General features: G+C 51.9%; 1 protein-coding gene across 2 annotated transcripts in view; it reads left to right on the forward strand.

Annotated features, from left to right (window-relative positions):
- Prdm16 (PR/SET domain 16) overlaps positions 1 to 26,658 on the forward strand; it is a 314,479-nt gene that overhangs the window by 105,728 nt on the left and 182,093 nt on the right. The window lies entirely within an intron of this gene.

Below are 26,658 nucleotides of genomic sequence, written 5' to 3' on the forward strand. Positions count from 1 at the left end.
CTCCATCAGATTGAGGCAGCTTACAAAATAGGCCTGGTGGCCGCGCAGTCCCTAAAGACTCTGACATGTTGACACAAGGCTCCTGACCGACCTTAAGGGGGCGTCCACTCTCAGATTGGGGAGCAGAAGCCTTGCCTCTTTATCTTCCTTCTCATATCTCCACAGACCTTTGCGGGGCCGGAGCTCATGTGAGCTAATCTGTGCAGGTGGTTTGGAAAGAATTGTGTGCTAGACCAGAAAGTGCTAAGATCTGGGTGTGCTGGGGGTTGCTCTGAACCAGAAGCATCCAGAGGTGTCCACTCAGGCCACGGGGCACACTGAACCCTGCTTGGAGGGGGCTTGTCAAGGTGGCCTCATGGGAAGTAAGAATGCCACAAAAGCACGTTTTCCTGTAGGCCTCGGTCTTCCCGCGGCCCACAGGGCTGGTTTCCAGTGGTAGTTTTGGCAGGAAGCCTGCCTGGGTGGAAAGCAGGAATGCAATTCCAGATTCCTTTTGGTGTTTCACAACCTCCACAAGTGCCTGCATCGAGGTCAGTGCCAGGAAGGACAAATGGTCCAGGGGAGGGAAAGAGCCTGCTAGCCTGCAGTGGTTCCCTGACTGAGGGGCTGGGCGTGGGTGTCAGGTGGGACAAGGGTCTACCTCTGGTCTGTCTGCCTCTCCCAGCCCCTTGACAACCTTGAGAAAGTTTTCAAGCAGATCTGGATGTTGGTTTTCTTGTAGAGCACGAGGAAAGACTTAAGGCCCTGCATTCTCTCCCTGGCTATTAGAGTCTCCAAACTTTGCACACCAAGACTCCACAGCTGCCTAGAAACTCTGATGAGATGTCCTCTTATGCATAGATTTCTCTTCCAGACCCTGGAAAAGTCTGGAAACTCCAGCAAGCACCAAGGATTTCCCTTGGTCTCGCCATGTGTAAGGCCTTTTGGGGGATAGCATCGAGAGCGAGGGGGAGCTGATGCATTGTTGGCGGTGGCTACATCACATTCATAGGCCATTCATGTGCTCTCAAAACAGGCCGAGTGCCTGGGCCCCTGGGTGTCTCAGAAGGCAGGTAGAATGAGGTCCCTCGTATCACCGGGTCTTGTTTAGTTCATTGTCTAGGGTGCTGGGCCTCTCATCTGAGCGTGAGTCACCCTGCCTTGTTCTTCAGAGAGCTCAGAGGATCCGGGTGAGAAGCTGTGCTGACCAATGAGGAGATGGGTGAGTTGGGCTTCACAATAGTTCAGCCTGGCAGGAACTATAGCTCAGTAGCTAACTTGCCAATGTCTTCAACCATGAGAGGCGACAGATGCTGGGGCTGGCGACAGATCGTCCTGGGGCTTGACTGGCTGGGCCAGGGAACCAGGTGAGGCCAGAGCGGAGAGGATGGAATCCCACCCTTCCAGTGGGCACACACTGTGCTTTGCGGCCTGAGGAGAGTGTTTTTAAACAACATGGCAGTTGAGTGCTTTGGGCTCAGTTAGATTTGGCTTTGTGGAGGGCCTCTCCACCCTTCCCTGCTGGCATGCTGGAGACGTTGAAGGGTGTTTGTTTAGCGTACTTAAAAGATCTTCACTATTTAATCAGTGGGCCAGCTTTTAAACGCTTGGAGGGTAAACAAACCTTGGTAATAGGTAGTTCTTTGGATGACCTTGAAGTGACTTTGTTCTTGTCTGCTCTGCGGCTGATACAGGTTTCTGTTTGATTTTGTTTTTTAAAGAAATGCCCCGTATCACAGTGGCTCCCTGGGTGCCAGGCCTGGTACAGGCTGTCGCTATCACTCCTTAGGGCTTGCTGACTTTTGCAGTGTTGTTTGCTCTCCGCGGAGGCACTTGAAAGTGAGTTGTTCCCCCATTTCTGCGAAGAGCTTTGTCCCATGGTGGTGACCTGACAGCTGACTTTCATGAAGGTGCTCAGAGAAAGCTGCCCCTGAAACAGTGTTCAAGACCCACCTAGCACTCGCTTATCTGACCTCCTTTTCTTTGGGAGTTCGGACAGCCACCACCTGTTTCTGTGATGCTTTGCTGGACTCTGTGTCCTTCCACAGCAGCTGGCCGAGCAGTTAGTTCTGTTCTTGGGATTGGATCCTTGGAGCCGCTGGCAGGACTGGAGTGGAAGCCAGTGTTGTCCAGGGAGGAAAGAGGCGGCTCCTGGGGAGGAAGGTGGATGCTCTCAGTGCCTAGAGTCAAGGATTAAGTCACAGGCTGGACCTCTGGCCCTGAGACCCCTTTTCCTCATAGCTTTGCTCTGCTTTTTCCACGTGTGAACTATGTCATGGCCTATTCACCATTCTTTTGTCTTCCTCAAAGTGCAGAGGTAGCTCAGCTCAGCAAAGTCAGGGAGTTCTCGTGGCCCTCCTAGCTTTTCCTAACGTACTCAGCCTGCATGCCATTGCTCCTGAGTCCAGGCAAAGAGGCCTTCAGCTACCCTCCTCAGCTGCTTTCACAAGGCGCCCTAGCCACCAGCCCTCCAGCCCCCTGCAAGTGCAGAGAGAGGCAGAGACCACCAGGAAGCGTTCACAGGCAAGCATGCTGAAGGCTGGGGAGCTCCAGTCAGGCTCAGGGTGGCGTGAGGCATGCACGGGTGCAATCGCAGGACGGCCCCAGATCGCATACGTAATTATCCACCCTCACCCTCATAATGAAGCTCTGTGAATCAGAGTAATTGAATTTTGTGATCTTTAACGTGGCACTCATTTGCTGCAGGAGAGCAAGCGGTGACATTCTTAGCAAAGATGACAGATGGAAGCTAAGGAGGGTCCGTTCTGTTTGGCTTCCCCGAGAAGGGGCCCAGGAGGAGTGGAGTGCATTGGTCTGGGGCCAGTCTGCACTCCAGAGCGTGGGTCCTCTGGAGAGGCCTACAAACAGAGAATGACCCTGTGGTCTTCTGGTGGCCAGCTTGAAGTGAAGGGCAGACTTACTGATATTGTATCGCCACTTGGGATACTCCGCGGGCGTCCTTTACTCCCTTCTGAGAGCCAAGTCCTTGCTTCAGACGGTAAGATGAAAGGGTGGTTATCGAGGCCTGACTGACATGGGGCCTCGGGGTGACGAGGGAGGAAAAAGTTCCTCTTTTCCCCACATGGGTCAGACAAGGACGACTACACAACCCTGGGATGGCCTTTGACTTCCTGTCCCTGGTGGCAAGGCACTCCTACCTCAGGTGGACCCTCCTTTGACAGAGCAGAGTTAGGGGGAGTTTCAGTGTTCACGTGGGAACATTGGTCAAAGCCCATCGCTCGTCCAGAACTGGCCCTGGAAGCTTCTCTCTTCTTCCTCTCATGTGTACTGGAGACCTTTCAAGCACTCTAAAGCCTCCTTCCCTGATCATTTTGGAAGGAAACATGTCAGATGTCCTGGGCCCGGCTGGTGGTTCTGTACATGGGTGTGGGTGTGGATTCATGCCTGGACATCCCTGTGGGCTCGGTCCCAATTCCCAGGCTCATCCGTCTGACACCCCCCCCCCCCACCATGCCCTGCTTACTGACACGAAGCCTTGCACTCACCCTGCCGGTGGGAATAAATCACTCTGTGATTGCATTTTATTGCCCCGAGGTCTGCAAAAGCAATGATTTTGATCATGTGTTGAGTAAATTATGACATTTATCATCGTACTATTTATTTCACTAATTAAGAGATGGCTACTGTGACAGCCCAGAGGGATGGGCTATGGATGGGCTGCTCAGAGGCCACCTGCCCCAGGCAGGGTCTGCAGCTGTGTGCTGGGCTCACTTGCATAAGGCAGGCTACCTGGGGAGGCACCAGAGAAGGGCTTCACTGGCCTTGGCCGCTCCTCTCCAGAGTTAGACCAGGTTCTCCTCGAGGATGTCTCCAGAAAGTCACTCTCTGAGATGGTGCTGAGCCTGTGACTGACACACAAGAGTCATCTGCTGAGTGAATGTGTCTCCCAGTGCTTAAGAGGGGTTAATGTGGACTGATGGGGTTTCAATCCTCTCGAGCATTTGCTCAAGTGGACTGCCTCAGTCCCTGGAGCAAGGGTCTGAATATTAATACATGCATTTATTTGTTCAATCAACAAACAGGCCAAGATAACAGGGCACTCTGGGGAGATAGGGGAAATAGCCTGGAGGCCTCTGCCTGCCCCATTCCTTCCTCTGTGCCGCAGTCTTGGGGTCCTCTGCCGGTTCCTTCAGGGTTCCTGAGACCCTCAGACGCTTTTGGAGAGAGTCAAGATTTACTGATCACTTAGGGACTTGTGAGTTACCCTAATGACCGGCAATGCCAGGGCTTGGAGGACAATGGGGATGAAAGCCACCCTAGCCCTGCTGTCAGATTCTGAGAAACTTCTGCACATTTAATGTGAGCCTGTCACTCCAAACACCAGCTTTGAATAGCTCGGCTGGAAGGAATGTAATGTGTGCTTAGGTGTGTATGTGTTAGCCATTTCTGCACATTGCAGGGACTCTGAGCCTTTCTTTTCCTGAGAGTAGAGAATGGGAAGTATAAATTGTGGGGGATAGATGGCAATGTTGGGGGGCAGTCTGGATGGTGTCTGTTTCCTGGGGAAGGCTAAGGCAGTATAGCCTTAGCCTCTAGCTCCCTGCCCCCAAACCTCTCCAGGATAAAGATCTTCTAAGAGACTGTTAAAGCCACAGAGAAACCCTGTCTCGAAAAACCAAAAAAAAGAAAAAAAAAACAACAAAACAACAACAACAACAACAAAAAGCCACCGCGACTTAACATTAGATGGCTGTACCAAGAACCGTCATCTCCAAACATTGAACATGCGCACTCAGGGAACCAAACACTCAGGCTAAATCAGTCCCAGGGCAGGAGAGATAAAGAGGAAGGTTTGCCAGTTCCCAAGGAGCGGCCCGGCCTGTAGAGGGGTCAGACTAAAATCCTACCCCAGAACCCCAGCTTGGGTCTCAGACTTAGCTTCAGGGTTCTCAGAGGCAGCAATGTTTGTCCTCTCTCCTTCAACTTTCAAAGACTCTTCCACGAAGACTTTTTCCTAGCCTGGCTGTGTTGACAGGGGGAGGGCTGCTGCTTCCTGCTTGGCTTTAGACTAAAGTCCCGGCATTAGGCTCTGACCACCCAAAGTAGAGACCACCAGTATCTCTACCCTGCTTGGCCTTGGCTGCTTTGGGAGAGCAAGCTCAGGGTATTGTGAGTTGGGGTACCATAGGAAGCAGAGCTCACTGTGGGCTCAGACAGAATTCTGAGCTCACATCCTATAGAGATCCCTGCAGGTCCTGGATTGATGCTGATCTTGAGGATAGAGGAAACCCTGGGAAACACCCCTCCCACCAGGCATGTGTGTTCTGCCAGCTCACACCCCTCTAACAGCAGCTGCGTGCTTGGCCGGTACGATCTGATTAGATGAACTTTCATCATGAAGGACTTAGGCAAAGAAGTTGTGGATTGGGGTGTGGGGCTGAAGACTATATCTTTTTTTAAAGTATTTAATATTTTTAACTGATTTTTATTGAGCTCTACATTTTTCTCGGCTCCCCTCCCTGCCTCTCCCCTCCCCTTCAACCCTCTCCCAAGGTCCCCATGCTCCCAATTTACTCAGGAGATCTTGGAAAACTATATCTTTTTAAGGGTGCATTTTGGTGCTGGTGAAGGAGCCAGACTTAGAAGAGTCTTCATGAGTCCCAGGATGAGGTGTGTCTTGCTGTCAGCCTATGTCCTGGAAGCAGCGAGCTCCCTCTGATGAGGGAATCCTCCTCTGTGCTGTCTGCCCTTTCTGATCCCATAATGGGCGCAGGAGAAATGGAGCTCGGTTTAGAGCCCCTTGAGTGAAGCCCCTGACTGTCTCAGAGTAGACTGTGAATGTAGCACTGCCCCCCCCCCCGCCAAGGCCTTCTGGACAAAGAGGATTCACTGAGTCACTGTGGACCTTTGGACAAGATCCCTAGTGACTCATGTGTGTAGCCACATTTACGCCAGACAGGCCAGACAATAAATGCCCAGTGGAGATGGTCAGCTTGGGAAGCAAGCAGCTTATGGCCTCGCTGACCTCATACAAGACACCACACTCTTCCCAAGCAGCCCTCGGAGGGTCTGATGCCTTCCCTGTTCAGAGTCTCGTGTGTTCCCCTTGTGAATCCCCAACTTCTTCTGATTCCATGGGGGGACGGACAGGTACACACACCCCTGCAGCTTTGCCGTTCCCTTTGGAGCTACCTGCTGTAAGCAGGGCTGTGTCCAGGGTCAACTGGTCAGAGGACTGGGGCTTCCTAAACTGATGCCTGGAACTGTCTTTAGCTCTGAGGCCTTCAAACTCTCAGTTTTCTCAGGGTCGAGAGGACTTGCTGCAGGGTCTGAGATGGCAGAAGAGGTAAGCTGGGCTCAGACCCAATGTCTATGCGAGTCACCCAAGAAGTGAGGCTACCCAGTTTGGGAAAGAGGCATAACAATCCCAACTGAGTTTGCAAAGAAAGGTTTGGAGGTCACAAGTTAATGTGTCAGGCTCTGTGGGTCAGGGGTGTTTCTTTGGAGTCCCTCTCAGGGATCTTGACCTCAGAGCTAATGTATAAGATCATGGCTCTCATTTGACTGCTGGTTGGCATCACCTGATCGTTGCCAGCAATGCAGGAACCCAGGCTCACTCTGGGAGGGGCTGGTTATCTGTTTGTCAGAAGCATTTGGGTTTAAGACCTCACGATCGTCTGGCAATGGAACTTGTGACAGCCCCCAGAGATTATAATCCACAATCCGGGTCCAGAACAACTGGCCTAGGAAAAGGGAGAGCCCCTCCATGTGTTCACTATGCTACCAGAAGGCCCAGCATGAGGACAGCTGTGGCAGGGCATGTTATAGAGGTCACAAGGGGCTCTGTGGTGTGGTCAGTGAGGGACATTCAGTGGCTCAGCAGGCCATGCTGTCTCGGAAGCTACCCAGGTCTTGTGTGTTAACTCAGTACCACATGGGAAGACCAGTGCACGACACGCAAGGCCTTCCATGTATACTCACGCGAGCTCACACTCCTAGGAACACTCAGACACAGACGGGCACACCTACACACTTAACTGCTTCCACATAGAGGATGAGCTTCCCCCATATAGCCGGGGTTCTGGAATTATACCTCCCAACACAGGAACTTGGCTGCTCACTCTTGCACCCCTGTTGGGCGGGCACCTTTACCTTTCCTTCAGCTCTTGGTCCCTCTCGTTAATGTCTTGTTCTATAGTCCCACCAGGGAGCGGGCAGTGCCACTGAAGGTATTGTATGATGGGAATGCTGGGCAGTGGCTCCTGGGCAGGGAGGCCAGCAAGGCCTGCTGTCCCTGGGATGGCTACACCCTCTAGGTAGGACAGGGGTTCTCAGCTTTGCTAATGCTAAGACCCTTTCATACAGTTCCTCATGTCATGGTGACCCCCAACTATAAGATCATTTCCGTTGCTACTTCATCACAGTAATTTTGCTACTGTTAGGAATCATAAATACCTGATGATTAGGATATGTGACTCCTGTGAAAGGGCCACACGACCCCTAAAGGGATCGTGACCCACGGGTTGAGACCCACTGCTGCAGGAATTTTTAGTGGTGGTCCCCATCTCATCAAAAGCCAAACTCATCTTCTGGTTATGGTTTTTCTCTGTGGCCCCAGAATTGTGCAATGCTTGGCCCTCTACCTGGACACTTCATGCACCCTCGAGGCAGGGGAACCTCTCTTTGTCCAGTTGCTGGAGAGATTTGTGGAGGCTAAGACATGCTGTGGGCTTTTCTTCCCAGTGACTTTTAGGAAATGCCCTATGGAGGCAAATGAGATGTCGGAAGCCACTGAGGGCACCGCTGGGCAAAGGCCCCTGGGTAGATACCATGAAGCCAACACCCTGATCCTACAATGATGCCTTAGGGGCCCTTCAGCCTCAGCCCACCATGGAAAGCCCTCTTGCTCGGAAAGAGCTGAGCTCAAGCCCTCTCCAGAGCTAGGGGGAAAGCCACATACGGCCACTTCTCAAGGACCCCTGTGGGACCCAGTGGCGAACCTTTCCTGCCTCTCCCAAGCACACAGACAGCAGCCCCACATTTCAGCCCAGGAATGCTATGGAATCCTGTACTATCTTAGGACAGCTCCGAAAGCCGGGTTTATAAGGAATTTTAGAAAAAGAAGAGAGAATGACTAAGAATACCTCCCCGGTGGCTCTCCTTCTCTTCCTTAAGGGGTAATAACTCAGCAGCAACCCGGCAGAGGGCACTTTCTTTAAATAGAGCGTTCTGATTCACAGGCGAAAAAAAGGAAATAAATGTTTTCTTTTCATATTCGAGAGACATCCTCCAGTGCCAACTTCTTAAATGGTATTTTGCCATCCGGCTCACACACTCTACCCCAGTGACAGCCAGTGCCCATCCAGACTCGGAATGCTGCTCGCCCGCCTGAGCCAACATGTGAAAGTATTGGGTTGAGGTGGAGTGGGAGGTCCCAGCAAAAGGGGAGGTTGGGGGAGAGGAGAAGGTGGGCTTACTGCGGGGGTTGCGGGACTGCCTGTGGCCCCCTTAAGGTTGTCTGCGGAACAGAACCCCTTGGCTCCTCTCTTTTACTCTGCTAAAGCCCGCCTTCCTTATTTCTTTAGGGGAAACAAGGGCTGTGCACTACGGAATGCTCACAAAGTCACCTGGGCTGCCTCTGCCCCGTGAGCTTGATGAGCTGGGCCAGCTGGGCAGAAGGAGAGGCCCGGTCCTAACCAGGGACTGACTGGGCACCTGCCCAGATCCACATAAGACCCATTCTGCTCAGGACGCTCTGCTCCGGCAACGCTGTGATTAATACGTTGTCGTGGTCATTTGGCTGAGAGGCAACCAAGGCAGAGGGCCCGAGGAAGCTGGGCTCAACAAGCCAGGCAGGAGTGGCTTAGCCACTTCCCTCCCCAACCCTCCTTCCTAGCTCTCGGGGCAGGAAGCTGACCTGCTGACAGAGTGGAGAGAGGAAAGCCTGGCTCAGTGACCATGTGGGGAAGTGATATTAGGCCCCACAGGGAGGTCTGCCTCGGCCTGGTGAGGCCCAGACTGGACTCCAGCAGGGCCGGAGCAGAGTCCAGTCTGAGTCCCGGGTCCTTGGGTGTCACTTTCTCCCCAGAGCTGTGATTTCCTATCTTGTAAAAACAAGTCCTCAGACTCTGCTCTGGGAACAGCAGCTGGGCCAGGCAAGGACCACTTAGTGCTCATGGTGTCTGTGACAGATTTCTCCAGACGCCAGGGAGAGCCGTCGGCCAGCCTGAAGATGAGTGAGAGTTTCTCCAGCCGTCTCCAGGATGCCCAGGGTGAAGCGGGAAGACTTCAGAGGACAGGGGTGTATTCAGGCTAGACCATGTGGGGCTCTGGCCCCAACAGCCCATAACACAGTGTCTGTACCGCCCCATCCCACAGTGCACCTTGGTCTTGGAGTTTCTGAAGCAATCTTGAGAGAATTGCCCCACACCCTCCCCATCCAGGGCACTTTCAGAAATGCACGTCTGTCCACAGGGATAGGATGTCTGTGTCTGGACCCAGGAATCTGCACATCAATAGCAACAGGAGTGGGCACTTGGTACCTTCCTTGAATGTCTCTGCTGGTGTCCTCTCTGCCTTGCCACCCACGTCCCTCCTGTATGGCCCTCTAGCCGACCTGGCCCATGGTGTATCCTCAGTCAACATGACAGTCTGGTAACCTTGGTGCCTCGATGTGCTGCCAGAATGACGACACAGAGGGCTTGGAGGGTGCCGGCTGTGCCAGGCAGGGAGTAGCACAGACATAACACGGGTCTCCGTCTGCACCTCCAGCACATTCTCACAGGGATAGCCTGGGCTGCTCTGGGCTGACTCTGCGAGGCAGAAAGCAACCGAACCACCAAGGCTGCAGAAACTGTAGTATATCAGTCATTTGTACCGATTTCCCAACCGTGGGTTTTGTAAGGAGCAGGATGAGCCCGGAGGGCAGCCCTCCCTCGGGTATCTCCCTGGGGAACCCCAGCCACCATTACTGACTTCTGTCCCCAGCGAGCCCTCCCGCCCCCTGTACAGGGTCAGACAAGAGCCCAGGCGTTCCAGGCCATAAAAGGTCTCTCTGGGCCTGGGTTGAGACACGAGCCCAGGGGCTCCCTCCGCAGGCAGAGGACAGCCTCGCTCATCTTATCTTCTCTCTGGCCGTGTCCCTTGGCACAGGCGTGTGCTCTTAGTATGTTCCAGCCACCTTGGCTTCTGCCAGAGACGAGAGTGATGCTGCCACTCACAGGCCACCAAGCACCTATGATGTCTTCCCTTGCTCAGCAGCAGGCGGGCAAGAATTGCTTGGGCCTGTGTGGGACGCCCTGAGTGGGTTCTCTCAGCCCCTGAGGATTGAATTTATCCTAAATGCAGTCAGCAGCCATGTCTAGGAAAGTTCATTCCAGAGTTGTGTCTTGGGGCAGGGGGAGGGGGCTAGAAATGACCCAGGTTCCCCAATGAAGCTTGGGAAATAGTAATAATCAACATCTTACTGTATGTATAGTGCAAGGTTTGTCTGACATGGCCTGGGCTTCCCGTTCACGTTTGCCTAAAACCTGTGTCAGGGATGGAGATATGGCTCACTAGCATCTATGAAGTTCTCGGGTCCACCCCTAGGATCATGTAGACCAGGTGTGGTGGTGCGGGCCCTATAGTTGTAGCACGTGGGAGGTAGAAATAGAGCTTTCAGAAGTTCAAGGTCATTCTTAGCAAGTTTGCAGCCAGCCTAGGGTGAATTAGAGACTTTCTTAAACAAACAAGAATCTAGGTCACATGTACATGTGTAGTCAGGTCATAGTCATGGGTCAGCTTGAGAGGGGGCACCCCGTCCTGGCTCCCTATTACCTATAACACTGAATCAAGACCACCTGCACACCGTGGCTTTGCCCTGTACTCTAGAAGTGACTGACTGTGCCATCAGCACTTGGTGAAGACTCCAGCCTCCAGCGGCAGTGGCGGCAGCAGTCCAGACGTACTGGTGTGTCCTCCTCCTCCTCCCGTCCCCAGCTGCACCCCTCGGCCGGTCCATGCAGGGCAGGGGCAGGGATTACCAGCCCTGAGCAGGGCCACAGGAGCCACCTTTGTCTGCCTTTCAGGCTGTTTCTCCTTCTGGGCTAATGCCCAGTTTAATTGTGCATCCTTTTGTGTCATCCCTGTTCAATCTTGTTCAAAAATACCTACATCCACTCCTTTCCCATTTAGATCTCTCCAAAGTCCATTCTGTCTTATCAGCACAGTAATTTCACGAGCAGAGCTAAGATTTCTGCCATTTAGGCCCCAGGCATTGTCTGACGCCGCGGCAGCTGAGATAAACCCTCACCCAGAACAAAGTCGAAATGACCTTTTACAAGTAGAAGCAGCCTTGTTTCCCTCCAGACTAATTTATCAGCCTCCGCTCCAGCCTCTGCGCTCAGCAGAGACCCGAGAGAGTGCAGGGGAGAGTGGGGGAGACGGGATTAGGATGCTTGGCTGGATCCTTGCTTTCAACAGGCGCTTCTGGAGCCATTGGCCGCCCGTGGCCTCTGGAAGTGAGGTTAGACCCACGGTCAGATGTGTGCCGAAGAGGGTGGGGCCTCTGGGTCTGGGTGCCAAGAGCTCCCCTAGCCTCCTTCAGCACTGAAATACAATTGAGTAAGTCAGACTGGGGGTGTATGTAATTAAGGGAACTCAAGCCACAGGTGCCTGGAGTTCCCCTGCCCCTGGGTCCATCCTGGGTGTGCCAGCCAGTCTGACCTCCCTGCTCACTTCATGAGCAAGTAGCCAAGAGAGACTGCTTGGGCGCCCAGGTTAAGTTTACAGTTCTACAAGGTTCCAGTAGGCCTGTGTGCTACAACTTAGTTCACCAGCCCCCTCAGACATTAGCATCTCATAGAATGGGTGTCTTGTGAACCCCTTGTGTGTGAATGTCTGTGCTTTCAGAGAAGTGGCCAAATCAGAGGGGTTTCCTGGACTAAGCTTCAGGGACACTCTAGTACTCAATGACGGGGACTGTGGGAGAAGGATGCCATTCCGCTGGTCCTGACACCTGCCCACTCTGTGATGTATCCTGTACTATATCTCAGAGAGACCACTGGCTCGGAATGGGCTACTGAGACCCTGGGCATGTTACTGAAATCTCTGGGTCTCAGTTTCTCCACTTGTCCAATTAGAACATTGAACTAAATTATCTAGAGATTGTGTCCTAGCTTGAAATATAATGTTTTGTTTGTTTGGATTTATTTATTTATTATTTGTTTGTTTATTGAGAAAGGGTTTCCCTGGTAGCTCTGGCCGTCCTAGAATTCGCTCTGTAGACCTGATTGGCCTTGAACTCTGCCTGCCTCTGCCTCCCAAGTGCTGGTATTAAAGATGTGTCCCAGAACACCTGGTTTGGCTCCCCGTGCTTGGGAGATGTAAGAACTGCATCTTGAGGAATTTCCCTGATGGAATCCAAAGTCAGTGACTTTTCATTGTGGCTCCTCCCAAAGCTTTGCTCCTGTTTGAGCCACTCCTTCCATGGTGCAGTATCTGCCGGGGTCACAGAGGTGTCCCCAGCAAGTGGATTCAGCTCCGAAAGCCTGTCTCTGGACGGTAGGCAGATTCTTGAAGAGTCTGTGCTGTGGGGGGGGGGGGGGGGGCGGTGTGAGGGCGTGGCCTTCGGTGTGAGCCTGCCAACAGTTTCTCTGATACCTGAGATAGGCTTGGTAGATCTTACGTCCGGGTCTTTGTGGATTTTTCAGGGTCATTGTTTCTCGGGGGCAAAGTCAGTTAACTGCACAGTGGAAAATGCTTGATCCTAATGCATGTGGCTAAGGCAGATGCCTGTTTTGGGGTCCCCAGGCTGTTTTAGCAAATATTAGGTTGTGTTCTGGTATGGATAGGGTGGTCTATTCCAGGTCCCTCCAGACTTCTGGAAGCTCTCTGGGGTTGTTGGCATTCTATGGCTTGTAGCTCTCTCACCGGAATCTCCAGCTTTGTCCTTAAAGGATCCTCCTGAGCGTCAGTGCCCAAATGTCAATTTCTTTTTAAAAAGTATTTTTTGGTCATGTTTATTTTGCCTGCTTGTGGGTCTGTGTACTACATGCATGTAAGGCCCACAGAGGCCAGAAGAGGAATTTGGATGACCCAGAACTGAAGTTATAGATATTTGTAAGCTGCCATGTGGGTATGAGAGCCACACCTGGGTCTGCTGAAAGGGCAGTGCGCTAACCGCTGAGCCACTTCTCCGGTTCCAGGGCTTCTTGACAGGATGCTCTCAGACTAAGTTCATCAAAGGGCCGTGTGCTAACCACTGAGCCACCTCTCCTGTTCCAGGACTTCTTAGCAGGATGCGCTCAGACACAGTCAACTCATCTCATTGGCAGAGACCTACGTTCCCAGGTGCTGGAGGTCTGGGTGTGCAGACTTAGTGGAGGCTGGGGAGTAGATGCACAGTTCAGCCTGTGACAGATCCCTAAGGGATCAAATGTCTGGGCTGAGTAATTGTCAGGTGGAGGAAATGACCAGAGATGATGCAGAGTCACACCTCAGCCAGAGTGCTCGGCAGCCGCCGTGATTCCCAAGACCCCTGGGACACAAAGAGTGCATGTACCTGGGCTACAGGTATATGCAATAGTCCAGGAGCAGATTAAATTCATTACTGGCAGCAAATTGGCATCAAGGCCATGCCTGGTCTTGACAGTAACATACGACTTGAGTGTTAGCATTGTTTTGATTTTTAGATTTAGTTATTATATATGTGTAAGCGTTTGGCATGTCTAGTGCCCATGGAGGTGAGAAGAAGAAGTCAGATGCCCTGGACCTGGAGTTACAGGTAGTTATGAACCATCATGTAAATTCTGAGAGCGGGAACCTGGATCCTCTGCAAGAGCAGCAAGTGCTCTTAACCACCAAGCCTTCTCAGCAGCCCCCAGGGGTAGGAATTTTATCCAGGTCCCCCCCTTTGTCAGACCAGCAACAGAGCGTCACTTGTAGACACACTGGGGGACCTGGTCTCTGCCCAGTTCTGAAAACTTCTCATTTAGGCAGGAAGATTGGTTTGTGAGCCACTGGGGTCTGGATTTTCAGAATAAAGATAGGAATCCCCGGTTCTGTGCTGGCAGAAGTGAGAAGAACATACCCCATCCAAGGACAAGCATAGGAATGCCCCAGTTCCTGAGGGCTAGGTAGAATTGGCTAGCAGGGCTCACAGGGCCTGAGATGAGTCTGGGGGAGCAGCAGGGACATGATTGTTGATTGTGCTTCATCTTTAGGGCTGGTGCTTTTGAACAGCTTGACAAACGCACACTTGCGTCCGTCTATGCGTTCGTGTCTGAAGACCACTCGGGGCCTGACCCACAGTGTATGGATGCTTGCCCTTGAAGGCTCTGGGTGTCTAATTCAAAAAGGAAATGGTTAAAAAAAATGGGCGGGCAGACAGGAAAGGAGTGGAAAGGGACTGGGGCCCAGCAGTTGGCTAATTGGAATGGGGGACCCCTGTGTGGGGGGGCTGCTAGGCCTGGACAATGTGCTCCGGAACGGGGGGCTGAGAAGGCCCGGTGGGATTATGATCGAATTAGTTGAAGTCAGAAGCCCCCTGAATGAGGTAAAGAAGGGAAGGGAAATGAAGGCCCTGGTATAAAGCTGCCTAAATGAGGGGCCCCATTCACTGCCTTGAAAAGCCCCGGACTCCCTTTCTTGGGGAAGCGACAGGCAAGCTCACTTTTGTTTGGCTGGGGGCGGGGCGCCCCGAGGACATACTTACCTACTGCCAGTGACAGGCACAGAGGGAAAAATGGAAAATAATCCCAGGGCTGGCAGTGGGAACCCACAGGCTACAAACACGCTTCTGAGTTTCCCTTGGTCCCCAAGTTCAGTGGGGTTCACCATTCAAAGAGACCTGCCCCAGCCTTGAGGTCACCAAGTTACACCAAGCCAAAGTTTGAAATTCCACATAACTGGCTATATCATAAAGAAACATCTTTAAAGTTGCATTGGACAAAATCGTTATTAGAATCAGCAATAAAAATTTACAAAATACAGAAATGGACCTTCCCAAAACTTGAATGGCAAAAAAAAAAAATAATAATAATACATGAAGAGAGGGAGGGGCTGAGAGATTATAAAAAGAAAAGTGCTTAATAAAATGCTATGCTCAGTAAATATTTGTTGAATTCATACATTAATTAATTTTCCAGATGAGATTTGCCTAATCCATTTTTTAAAGAAAGTAAGGATTAAGAAGGACTCGGAATCTGATGACTGGGGAGGCCTGGCCGAGATGAAAGGCCTGTGCGTGAGGTTTGGGGCCCAACCCTCCCGAGGTGCAGCGGGCAGGCCTGCTTTCCTGGTGAGGCCTGGCCTTCTGTAATTGCCTGTTACACAAGCCCATTTGCTACTAGAGTTGAGTTCCATCGCTGGGGAAGGACTCGGTTTCCATCCCCCATCACAGTGTTCAGTGGATGCGTTGGAAGCTTACGGGATCTCCTGGGCATACTTACCCCCCCCCACTCTAACCTTTCCTACCCCCCCATATACACCCTAACCTCTGAACATTTCTGTGAAACTTCCGTCATTTTTGTCCACGCTCTGGTAGGACCCAGCCGTGTCCCTCCTGAACACTTCTTCCAGGTAGTTTAAGCCACGGAGGGACTACAGATGGATTTGGGGCTCGCAGTATGCATCTTTTCCCCATCCCCACTCACCACACAGGGGTTGTCCCATTTCCTTAGCTACGGAACTAGCACATGGCGACCTTGGAGCGATAGCGTCCTAACGTGGATCAGTGATCCACACTGGTCTGTGCTCACCCCTGCAAAGCTGATTGACAGGCAGTCCTGGAAAGCTTAGTAGGCCCTCTCCAGCAAAGACCTCAGCAAACAAGAAACTCAGATCCTACCCCTGGGAATGAGAGCGCTCCGGTGTGCAAACAGCTCCCTGGCCTCTGGGATCATCTTTGACATAGAAGGTACAGACAGTCCAGAACCCATCTCCGCGACAGAGGCAGGCACCCCCAGAAAGTCCCTGCAATCGTCCGGGTGGCCTGGCCGCATCTGAGATGAAAACTGAGCAGTTTTTAAGCATAGTAAATCGTTTTTTCTAACCCGTGATGGAGAAAAGGTTCTGAGGATGCTCAGCCTGCACCACCTCTCAGGTCTCCTTGCTGAACGCAGTACAACATTCCACCCCAAGTCTGTCCTTTCCAGTCCCAGTGATAAATGATGGAAGGAGACAAGGCTGCCTTCCTGAGCTCTGTGAGTCTGTATGGACAGCTTTGCCAACAGCAGGAGAAAGATGAGAAGAACAAACCCCAGAAATTGTGTCATAGTGAGTGAATTCCAGACATATTCTGGTCCTTCCCAAGTCTCACATTCATTCTCTCTCTCTCTCTCTCTCTCTTTCTCTCTCTCTCTCTCTCTCTCTCTCTCTCTCTCTCTCTCTCTCTCTCTCACACACACACACACACACACACACACACACACAAACATACACACACACACGGGAACCAATATTCTATAGTAAGCTGGGCCAGGCACTTTGGGACTGATGTCTGACCCTGAATCCAGGATGTGGGTGAGCACCCATGTATCTCAGGGAAGAGAGACTAAGACAGTCACCCTCACCACCTCCTAGCTGGCCACCATTCTAGATGTCTGTAAAGGCGAATACTGACACAGCATGGATCCCAGCTGACCTAGGTAGAGTCTGGAAGCAGGAAGATGGGAGAGATATCCTGGTATGAAGGGTGGGGTAACCAGGAACTGGGGCCACAGGCAATGATTGTGGGACCCTTGGCGAGGCTCATGCGCTCCCCGTAGTGGGATTTGGAGGCCATCACGCAACCTGTGAGTCTCATGGTAGCTGGTATCCAGGAGTACAGGGAGAAGTGGAGGTGGTACCCTGGTGGAGGAGGCCTCACAGCATAGCCATACAGCCCAACTACCCAGCTCCCTGGTCTGCAGCCTCCAGGAGGACTGTGAACGTAAGCTTTGCCTGAGGCCATTTGGTCTCTTTCAAAAGAGGTTCCTATCCACAAAGCTCATGTTTGAAGTGCTAAGACACCTTGTCTGCCCCACCACCCATATGTATCTCTCTATAGTGGCGGTGTACAGGTCTGAGATTGCTTTTGGAGGGCCAGCTTTCCGGTCACAGTGGTTTAACACCATGGATGGTGGCAGGAGGCAGGAAGGATTGCTTCCTGAGCCCTGTGCACCCACGTGAAAAGTTTTGAAAGGGGGAAAGAAAGGAATTAAGTTAAGCAGCTTCTGGTGAACACTGAAGATGGCCCTGCTCTCAAAAAGAACACCACTCACACAGTGGTAGCTGCCATCAGCCCTTTGCCCAGTTCTCTGGCCCCCTGGTCCCTTCTTGCCCCATCTGATACCTGTCAACAAAAAGTCTTGTTGCTTGCCATTGAATGGACACTCTTAGAACATGACAGTAACTGTATTGTTGGCAGTAATGGTGGGGGGCAGGGGCAATGCTGGTGTGCACTCTTCCATATTGTCGGGGGCATGGGCACCTGCTGATGCCCCATCTTCCATATTGTCTGGGTGGGGGTACCTGCTGATGTGCCATCTGCCTAAGGACCAACGACAGAAGCTTCGTCCCAGGAATGAAGTCCTGTTCTTTATAGCTCGCTTCCTATGAGCAGAATTTTCTAGATACATTGTGAGTAGAGACTTTGCCCAGGGCTATCGATCTCTTTCTATCACTTCAAAAACAAGATTCTTAGTGACAAAGCTCAAGCAGCAGGTGGTGACTGAGGCTGGGGCTACCTGCAGGGTTCCTGTCTTCTGTGGAGGCCTCCAGAATTCCAAGAAACCAGAAGGCCTTGGCTCCTTCTTTATAAAGTGGCCAAACAACACTGGGTAGAACAGGCTTGGGCGTGAGTCTCAGCACCATCACCTTCAGGCTTGGTAGCCTGAAGATGTTGCTATTACCTCGTGGCTCAGTCTGCCCGCCTGTGAAGTGGTCGTGGCAGAGTGGACAGACGGCCTGGCTCAGCACCTACCCACAGGTGCCATAGGTCTGCTGTCAACCCCACAGGCCAGGATCCACAGTTTACTAGGGCGCCTCCCTGGGGCCTCAGAGAGAGACGAATCTTCCTTGCCCGTTTTTTTCTACTGACGTGCACCTGGAGATTCCTCGCTCTGAGCCTGTCACCTGCATGCCTCACCCATGAACTACATTAGTGGATCACCCTGTACAAGGCCGCTAGGTCAGTGATGGGAGCTGGCCTCCATCTCCTCTCGGGCAAGGAGCTTGCTAACCCCCAAAGGCCCCATAAACAGGGAGACGGTTTCTGAGAGCTGTGGGGGAGCCTGCCCCTTCCACACAAATAGTGTTAGAAGGTTGCTGTTCCCTCGGCTTGTGGTGACTTGTCTCAACTGCTTCCTGGGCACGGGACTGGGTTTGTCACTAGTGAGGGTGTTTCCACTAACTAGAATGAGTTAGTGAGCAAACCAGCAGAAACTCGGGAGGCCTCACAGGGAACACTCTGTATTTCCCTGCATGGAAGCTAACGTTGCGGAAAGTGGGGAGTGGCCTCTGAATGTGGAGTCAAAAATATGGGAAAGTGTTGGTTCTAAGGACAAGAAAAAAATTAATCATTCATCTGGGAGACGCTCATGCCTGAATGGGAAAGGAAAGGGTGATAAGGAGGCAGAATAAATCATAAGATCGGGATTTATCAAGCAGGCTTAAACATGACTGGAGTCCTGAGAACGTTCACCCTCCTCCCCATCAGAAACATGGTTCTTTCATGACCCGTCCTGATTCTCACACCTGTTCAGAGTGACCTCAGGCAGACTAGGGTCAGCCCCCACATCCCCTTTCATGGGGAAATTAGTGAAAGTCGTGTTCACTCATGTGTGCCCTGGAAGAAGAAGCAGGCAAGGACAGAGGGATCAGGAAGCCAGAGCTGGGCATGGGGTGGGCTGGAGGCTGGTAGGTATGGGGTAGGCTGGAGGCTGTCTGCCCTGGGCCCCCCTCCTGCAGAAGTGCAAAGGAAACTCAAAGCCGATCTCTCTGTGGAATGTTCTAGAACCTTTGCTAAGATGACTTATAGTACCTGCAACCTCCTGCTTGGGAACTACAGCTTTACCGTTGTGAGCATGAGGGGAAAATGGATGCAGGACTAGGCGCTGGCTTCCCTGGAGTTCTCAAAGGCTTGTAGACCTTGTCCCTAGGCCTCTCTCACTTGATCCATCTCTGAGCTGCTGAGATGGGAATGCTTTCTATGTGGCAGTGGGGAAACTGAGGCCCAGGAAGGTATGAGTCACTTGAAGATTCATGAAAGGACAACAGCTGGCTTAGAACCCAGTCAGTCTCCCAGCCTGAGACCACAGCTTTGGTAGACCAGCTAGCTGGAAGTAGGTGGGCACCGTAGAGAGGGAGCTGTGTTTTCTTTAGCTCTGACTGGCTCCTAGGCTGGAGTGTCAGCAAGTCTGCTGATAGCATATGTCTAAAGCATACTTTGATGTGCAGACCTGCATGGGGGCGGCTAGGATTTTGGAAAGTTTTTGGTGATTATGTGCCATGGGGTCAGAAGACTGGAATGAACCCAACCCTGATGTCTAGATGGGCACCTTCTCATTCATTCTCTTCTCATGCATAAGATGTTCGTACTTAGTTGCTTTTTAGTATTTATTTTCTTATTTGTCTATTGCCAACTAATTTATCTATTCATTCATTAGATATGTTCTTATAAATAATATGTGTATTTAATCATCACTATTCATTAGATATTTATCCATACATTCATTATTCATTTGTCTTTACATATTCATTTATTAGTTGTTTATTTGTTCAATATTTAACTATGAGTTTATCTATACACTTACATAGATATTTGTTTATTAACCCACTATGTGTACATTTGTTAATAACACAAATCATTGTCATTCTTTAAATATTGATCCACCTGCTCATCTTTATTTAGTAGATAAGTTTGCCAATTCATCCATTAGCTATGAATTCATTCAACTTATATTTATATAACCATTGGACATTTATTTATCTGTTCATTTGAGATATTATCACAAACCTTTTAATGTGGTATTCCCCAGTTCCTCATTGGGTGTGGATGTCATATTCATTCGCTGGACACCATGTCTGCTTGCTCTCTGGTCCCTTGCTTGTGTGGGTTCCGGGCTGCCACCTGCCAGCTATTCTGTCATGCACTCGTGTGTGTCTGAGTCAAACTGTCAGTCTAAGTAGATCTGCCTTCCACCTCAGCTGTAAGATGAAGAAAGCATCAGTGAGCATCCCGTAGAGTGGGGTGAGGCCTTAAAAAGCCGTGGGCTCAATCTGGTGTGACACAGACACTAGCTGGGTTCCTGGGAACAGCCAGGTTGGCTGAAAGGAGCCTTATTGGTAGAGCTGGGGTTTCAGCTGACCTGGAGGTAGGTGTCTTCCTTGGGGCTGGGACAGTCACGGAGGCCCTGGTCTCATCCTTAGTCTTGCAAACTATGGGGCGCTATCTGCTCCCCGCCCCTGCCAGGGCCAATCTCGCACTGGTTCTCAGAGAACAGAGACCCCCACAGACTCCATGGCTTCTGTGACCTTGAGTGAGTACGTGGGCCTGGCAGGTCTTCTGCTGCTGAAGCCTCTGGGCTGGCCATGGCAGGCAAGATGGAGGCAACATGAAAGAGGAGACAATAAATGGCTTCCTACCTTGCTTTGATAATGGGTGAGCTTTCTGGATTGATTAATCCTCACGTTGCCTTTGGAGCTTCAGTTCGGGACTGACAGTAACGAGGCTCCCGAGGACTGGGCTAATTTGCACGCCATTCACCAGCTCCTGAAAACCCATCAGGGCTGCGGAAGAACTGTGGCGGCGCTTGACCTCGTTCAATGGGAGAGTGATACGCTGGGAAAGGGGCCAGTTTGCACAATGCCCCAAAGAGCAAATTGGCCCAGCTTTGTTCTCCCGCCTTCTTTCCTCTTTCATGCAGCCCGGGGCTAGTTAAGCTCCTCGTCGTCCCACCGGGGATCAGGGCTTGGGTCACTCTTGGCTGCCTTTTCGGGTGATCCTGACACCCCCGCCTAGTGTGATGGAGGAGGGGCACCCCCAAGAATCCTCACTGTCGCCTACCCCAAAGCTCCTCTTCTCACTGTCCTGCCCTGTCACCACCGAGGTCCCAGCTGGAGCTGGCTTCTCCCACTTCTGAAGAGGAGGGACATTCCTGGCCTGTCTTACGCCCCCACCGGGCCACGGTCTTATTTGTCATAGTGTAGGGGCCCAAGCACATTAAAATGACTGAGATGGGGTCCTTCTAGTTCCCGCCAGTTTTCCATAGCTACCTGTATACAAGGATACCCTCTTCTCTCTCTTCTTGGTCCCATCTTCTTGTCCCCTCCCTCAGAGTTGGCCTCCAAGGACTGCCATTGAGAGATGTCCCTCCTGGTAAGGAATTTCTTTTAAAGGTTGGAGTCTCTGAGTTTTTCCTTGCTGCCTTTCTCCATTACCCACATACGAGACACCCCGCTAGTGAACTCATGTTTAGAGATACCTTGTTAGTGGGCGCCTGTGTAGGGGGCTTGAGGGCCTTCCTGGAAGGAGGAAGGGTCACTTCCAGAAAAGCCTGTCAAAACATTCACTTGCCCTCCTGGAGGGCTACACTTGCAGAAGTGGCCCCAGGTCACATCCCACGTGACGGTCACTCCCATTTGCCAGAAGGGAATCACCACCACTAGCAGCAACAGATTTTTGGGTCCCTAAATTAGCCAACCATGGCCCCCTATTCAGAGACAGAAGGGAAAGAAGCAATAGGCTCGCTCTTCATATCTGCATGAGTTAAATATGACGAGCCCATCCACTCAAAGGCACACGTTTTGCCTAATGTGCCAACACATCATCCCAACTATCTTGTGGGGAAGAGGGCTATAATCCACAGGGCGGGGTGGCAGGATTACAGTACCTCAGGGACTATAATTATCCACTCACACTCGTCATCCCTGGGAAGGTGGCATGCTGGATTTCGTTTTGGGGGCCTTGGTGAAGCCTGTTTAGTTTTACCTGAGAGCCCAAGGGCTTCCCTCAGGACTCAGATACGATGAGTGCCCCGTACCTGAGGACTAGATACCCACGATGATGCGTTGAATACGCTGCCAGCACATTCTTCCGTGGAGGCCCATGCGATCTACTGAGGAAGTGAGATTTCCTGGACACTGTGCTCTCTTAAGGTCGGTCACCAACAAGGCTGGAGGCCAGGACTCTGGAGGCCAAATGCTGCCCTCCTGGGTGGCCTGGCCACCCCCCATTAATCCTCCAGTTCCAGATCTTTATCGGGGCACACTACCTGGGACATTAACTTGGAAGCACGCAGGTGAGAGAGAGGGTGTGCTCTGAACCAAACGATGCAGCCAGGGGCATAGCACCAGACAGGTGTCCACGTCCCACTGAGTTACTTGGTAAGATGGATCTGGAGCCTGGGACTACTACCTTACCGCAGCCTGCTGTGTCTGGAGGTCGCATGGCTGACCTGGCAGAAATGCTTCCCCATGAAATGTTTGCTGCAGAGGGAAAGCATAACAAATAGAAAAAAATTTCCTACTAGATGTAATTTAGAAACTTCTAGAACGAGATGGGCAACCTCCAGCCACCTTCTTCCCCTAAGCCCATGGCTCTCAACCTGAAGGTAGTGGCCCTTTTGGGGGTCGAACAGTGCTTTCACAGGGGCCGTATCACAGATATCGTGCATAATCAGATATTTACATTATGATTCATAACTAGCAAAATTTATGATTGGGGGGTCACTACAGCACGAGGAGCTGTGTTAAAGGGTCAGGTCAAGAGCCACTGCTCCAAGCAAACATGGCTGGATTTAGATGGTGCTGAGCAGCTGAAGTGATGGAGGACTTGGGGAGCCAGTTTCCAGAGGGACAGTCCTGTCAGTCTCTCTAGGCTTAGATCCCAGGCTGAGGGCAGAGCCACCTCTGTAGAAACTGCAGGGCGGGTATTACTTCTCCCTGAGATGAGCATCACACTCAGAGGTGGGTACTGCCTCGATCTTGTGTTCCTTCTTCACTTGGCATAACATGGTGGAATCTGCCTAGCAGAGAGATGCCTGTGGGCAGAGGCCATCCTCACGGTCCAGTCCCAGCAGAGCAGAGCCTGCCCACTAGGCACAGGCCCAGAAGTACCCAAAGCCCCTGCCCTCACGAACCCAGAAATGCCCTGTCTGTCACTGAGGTCTGTGTGTTGCACCTGGTCCCCGAGAGATTCCCTCCAATGGCTGGAGCCTGGGTAAGAATGCTGAAGCCAGCTGACAAAGGCCATCCTCAGAGTGTCATTTAAACATGCAGTCCCCTCTGCTGACCTGTCACCACCTTTCGTCCTGATGGTCAGTCCTGAGCTCTAGCGTGGCCTTAGGGGAGGGGCCTGAGTTAGAACCAAATGAGCATCTCTGGTGAAAAGGTAAAGTGGACGAACGGGATGGCAGAGGAGAGAGAAGGTGCGATGGACAGAGCCTTGCCTCGGCAGCACAGCCAGTCTACCAGACTTTCCTGCATTGGCAGGTAGCATGTGAGCATACCAGGGAGTTTGACAGGCTGGACCACAGGACAGGGTCCACCAGACCTCAGAAAAGCAGAGTCATTCTGGGTTCAGAACCCCATAGACAAGAAAGGGCATGCTGGAGAAGGTGGGCATGGAATAGACAGGGGCCTCTGGGCAGCGCCATCCTGTTCCATGTCCTAGCACAGTAGTGGCAGCTCCATCCTTCCCCTGCCAGCAGATGCCTGACAGGCAGGTGGGCATCGGCCCAAGGACCCCCACCCTGGCACACTGTCTTCCACGGACCTGATCTGTCACCCGCCCGTCAGTGCTGGTGGCTCCGAGGCCACGCTTGCCGTTCTATCCTTTCCCACTGGGCGTGGAGGGGCGGCTGAGGCCTTCTCCCTGCCAGCCCCTGCCCTCCTCCTTGGATGCCCTCAGGTCCTGATTCCCCCTCGGCTCTCACAAATTCTGCCCGTGTCCGCACCCTCATTAATCAATGTCAGCGCGGCGTCGGCAACAAGGGCCGCATTCTTCCTCGGCCCCTCAGCCTCTTACATCCCATTGTTCCAGGCCGATTCAGATGGCAAGAAAACAGCCCATGCAGCACATAAAAGAGATGAGACAAAAATGAAAAGAATCGAGGGAGAAAAAAGAGGAGGCATTTTCCCCCTGAAACACTCGAATAAATACTCAGCAATGATAATTTAAATTATTCATACATTTATGAAAACATCCATTGAAAGCCGAAGTGTATGATGCTCTTTGTCTCTGTCTCTTGTCTCTTGTTCGGGATTAATCTTTACTGTAACTCGGGCCGGCCGTGGCCCCCTCACAAAGGCCACACTCTCTTTCCATGGGAAAAATGTGTCCACATATCACAGTGAAATGTTGGGGGAGAAATTTGTGCTGAGGTGGCAGTTGCCAGGCCCTCAAGATGTAGGACGAGCCATGTCCAAATAGTGTCCCACCAACAAAAAGGGCTGAGTGGTTCTCACGTTGTCAAGCCGGTGACATCCGTGCCTTGGGGCTGGGAAGCTGCAGGGGCCGCTGCAGAGCAGAGCGACATGGAGCATGCGTGCCCCTGGTGGCTCTGCACCTCCCACCCCCACCCCCAGGAAGGAGCTGAGCTGCGGAGGGTGTCCCCATTAACAGCCTGCCTGGGAAGGATGGCTCTGGCAGCTGCTACAGACTGAATTCTAGAGCCGGTGACTTGGAAGGCCGGACCTTACAGACATGGAGGAAGAGGCACCTATGGTTCTGTCGTGTAGTCCCAGATGGCCTCACAAAATGAAAGTCAGGCCCAAACCAGAAGCCTGAGACATTCAAACTGTTAGAACAGGAAGCGGGATTTCACCAGTGGCCAACAGCACTGAGATCGGGGATAGACAGCCTCCTGACCATCACTTCTTCATCACATGCACATCCTCAGCCCTTCTCTGTCTCCCAGCCTCATCCACGCCTTTCCAGGGCTATGGCCAACCACAACTGGGCTCAGGCAAGGCTTCCTCCTGTGATTAATCCCGAAGTCTGTTGCTGTTCCTGTTGGAATGTTGCAAGGGCAGAGGAGAGGCACCTACACTTGTGCCAGGAATGTCACCCTGTCACCCCTCTGGTGTCTTTCCTCCCAGGATCCTTGATTAGTATTTTGGTATTTTCGAAGCTCTTTCCAAAATGGGATTTCAAAAGATCTGGTACAATTATCCCCAACACTTTCTTCCACGAGGAAGCTGGGCTTCTTGGTTCTGAACTAACCAGCAATGATTGCTTCCTACTGGAGATGGCCCAGGATGGCCTGGCCTTTGGAGCTGCCCTGCCAACTCATCAGCAAGGAGTTCAGGATTTGGGGAGCATAGAGATGAGCTAGGTTGCAGGGGTCTATTCAGAGACTCTCTTGTTCAAAAAAGCAGTACCATGACATTTGGGCTGGTGCCCTAGCCCTATCCAGACTTATTTGGTCTGGAATGGAAACAGGACCCCAAGGGAACAGCCCTCTGCACTGGATTTATGGTCTCTCTGACTCGGGCCAGGTCAGAACCAGAGAAGAAACCCATCCCTTTCACTCCTCACTCGGGATCAAAATGAAGCCTGGGAGCCCCAGGAAATGGAATCCAGCCCCCTTGAACTTGGCAATTACACAGTTTGCATTAGCTCAAGTTCACAGGGCAAGTGAGGGATGCTTCAGCCCACAGCAGCCAAGCTGGTAACTCCAGAGCAAGACATTCTACTGAAGTCTGGCCGGCTCCAGCTGCTGCTGTGCCCTGCCTTAGCTGCTGGAGGAAGCAGCCTGGCTTCTTGCGATCTCTGCAGGTTCCTGCCTACACCTGTCAGGAGCGCTGTCTGCATTCTGTCCCCCAATAAATGAAATGTTGAGATACCTCCCATCTCATGTCACCAATGTTGGGATCTTGGAAGGTAGCCAAGTCCAAGCCTGAGGGCATCCCTCATCCAGGAGCAGCAGCAGCAACAAGAAAGTCGGCCTCTCTGCTGTCACCTCTGACAAAATACTATTATGTGGCCGAGTGAAGAAGACTTGAGCCCACTCACGGAAGGCCTTAGAAGTCACAGCATGAACAGTGTGGGAAGCTTGAGAGCCTCAAAAGCTATAGTGTGGACACTGTGGGAGCCAGTGGCTCTCAACAGGGAGCCTGGGGGCCTCAGAAGCCACAGCACGGACTCTGGGAGAGCTGCCGGCTCTCAACAGGGAGCCCGATGGCCTAAGAAGTCACAGTATGGATACTGGGAGAGCCAGTGGCTCTCAACAGGGAGTCAGATGGCCTAAGAAGCCACATCATGGGCATTGGGAGAGCTGCCTGCTCTCAGCAGGGAGCTTGCAGGGCACTCTTAACTTCCTCTCTGGTTCATACTTTTTTTCTCTCTCATGGGGGTCTCCCAAGGCCTTTCATTTGGATTTCATATCCACATAAAGACATCAAGAAAAGATTCTAGCAGAAAGAATTATTAGGCATGGCTGTCAAAAGCTTCATCAGAAAAGCACAAGGGAAGGAGGGAGGAGGCTCAGTAACCCTTCATGTGCTGGCCTGCAGCCTGTAATTCTGATTAGCTCCAGGCATGGAGGGCAGGGTCTGTACATAAGGAATAAGCCATCACACGCGTGTGCCGGTACCCAGTCAGCCATGGACTCACACACATGTGCATACACAGGCAGACATGGATGAACTTGGTTGTTGATAGACTTCTAAGATGTAGCTCTCTGGCTTTGGGTTCGGGCAGCCCTCCTAGGCTCTTGGCTCTTCCATCTGTTTCTCTCTGTTCTCCTTAAAGGA

Source organism: Chionomys nivalis, chromosome 11 (genome assembly GCF_950005125.1).
Source record: "Chionomys nivalis chromosome 11, mChiNiv1.1, whole genome shotgun sequence".
Lineage (NCBI taxonomy): Eukaryota > Metazoa > Chordata > Mammalia > Rodentia > Cricetidae > Chionomys > Chionomys nivalis.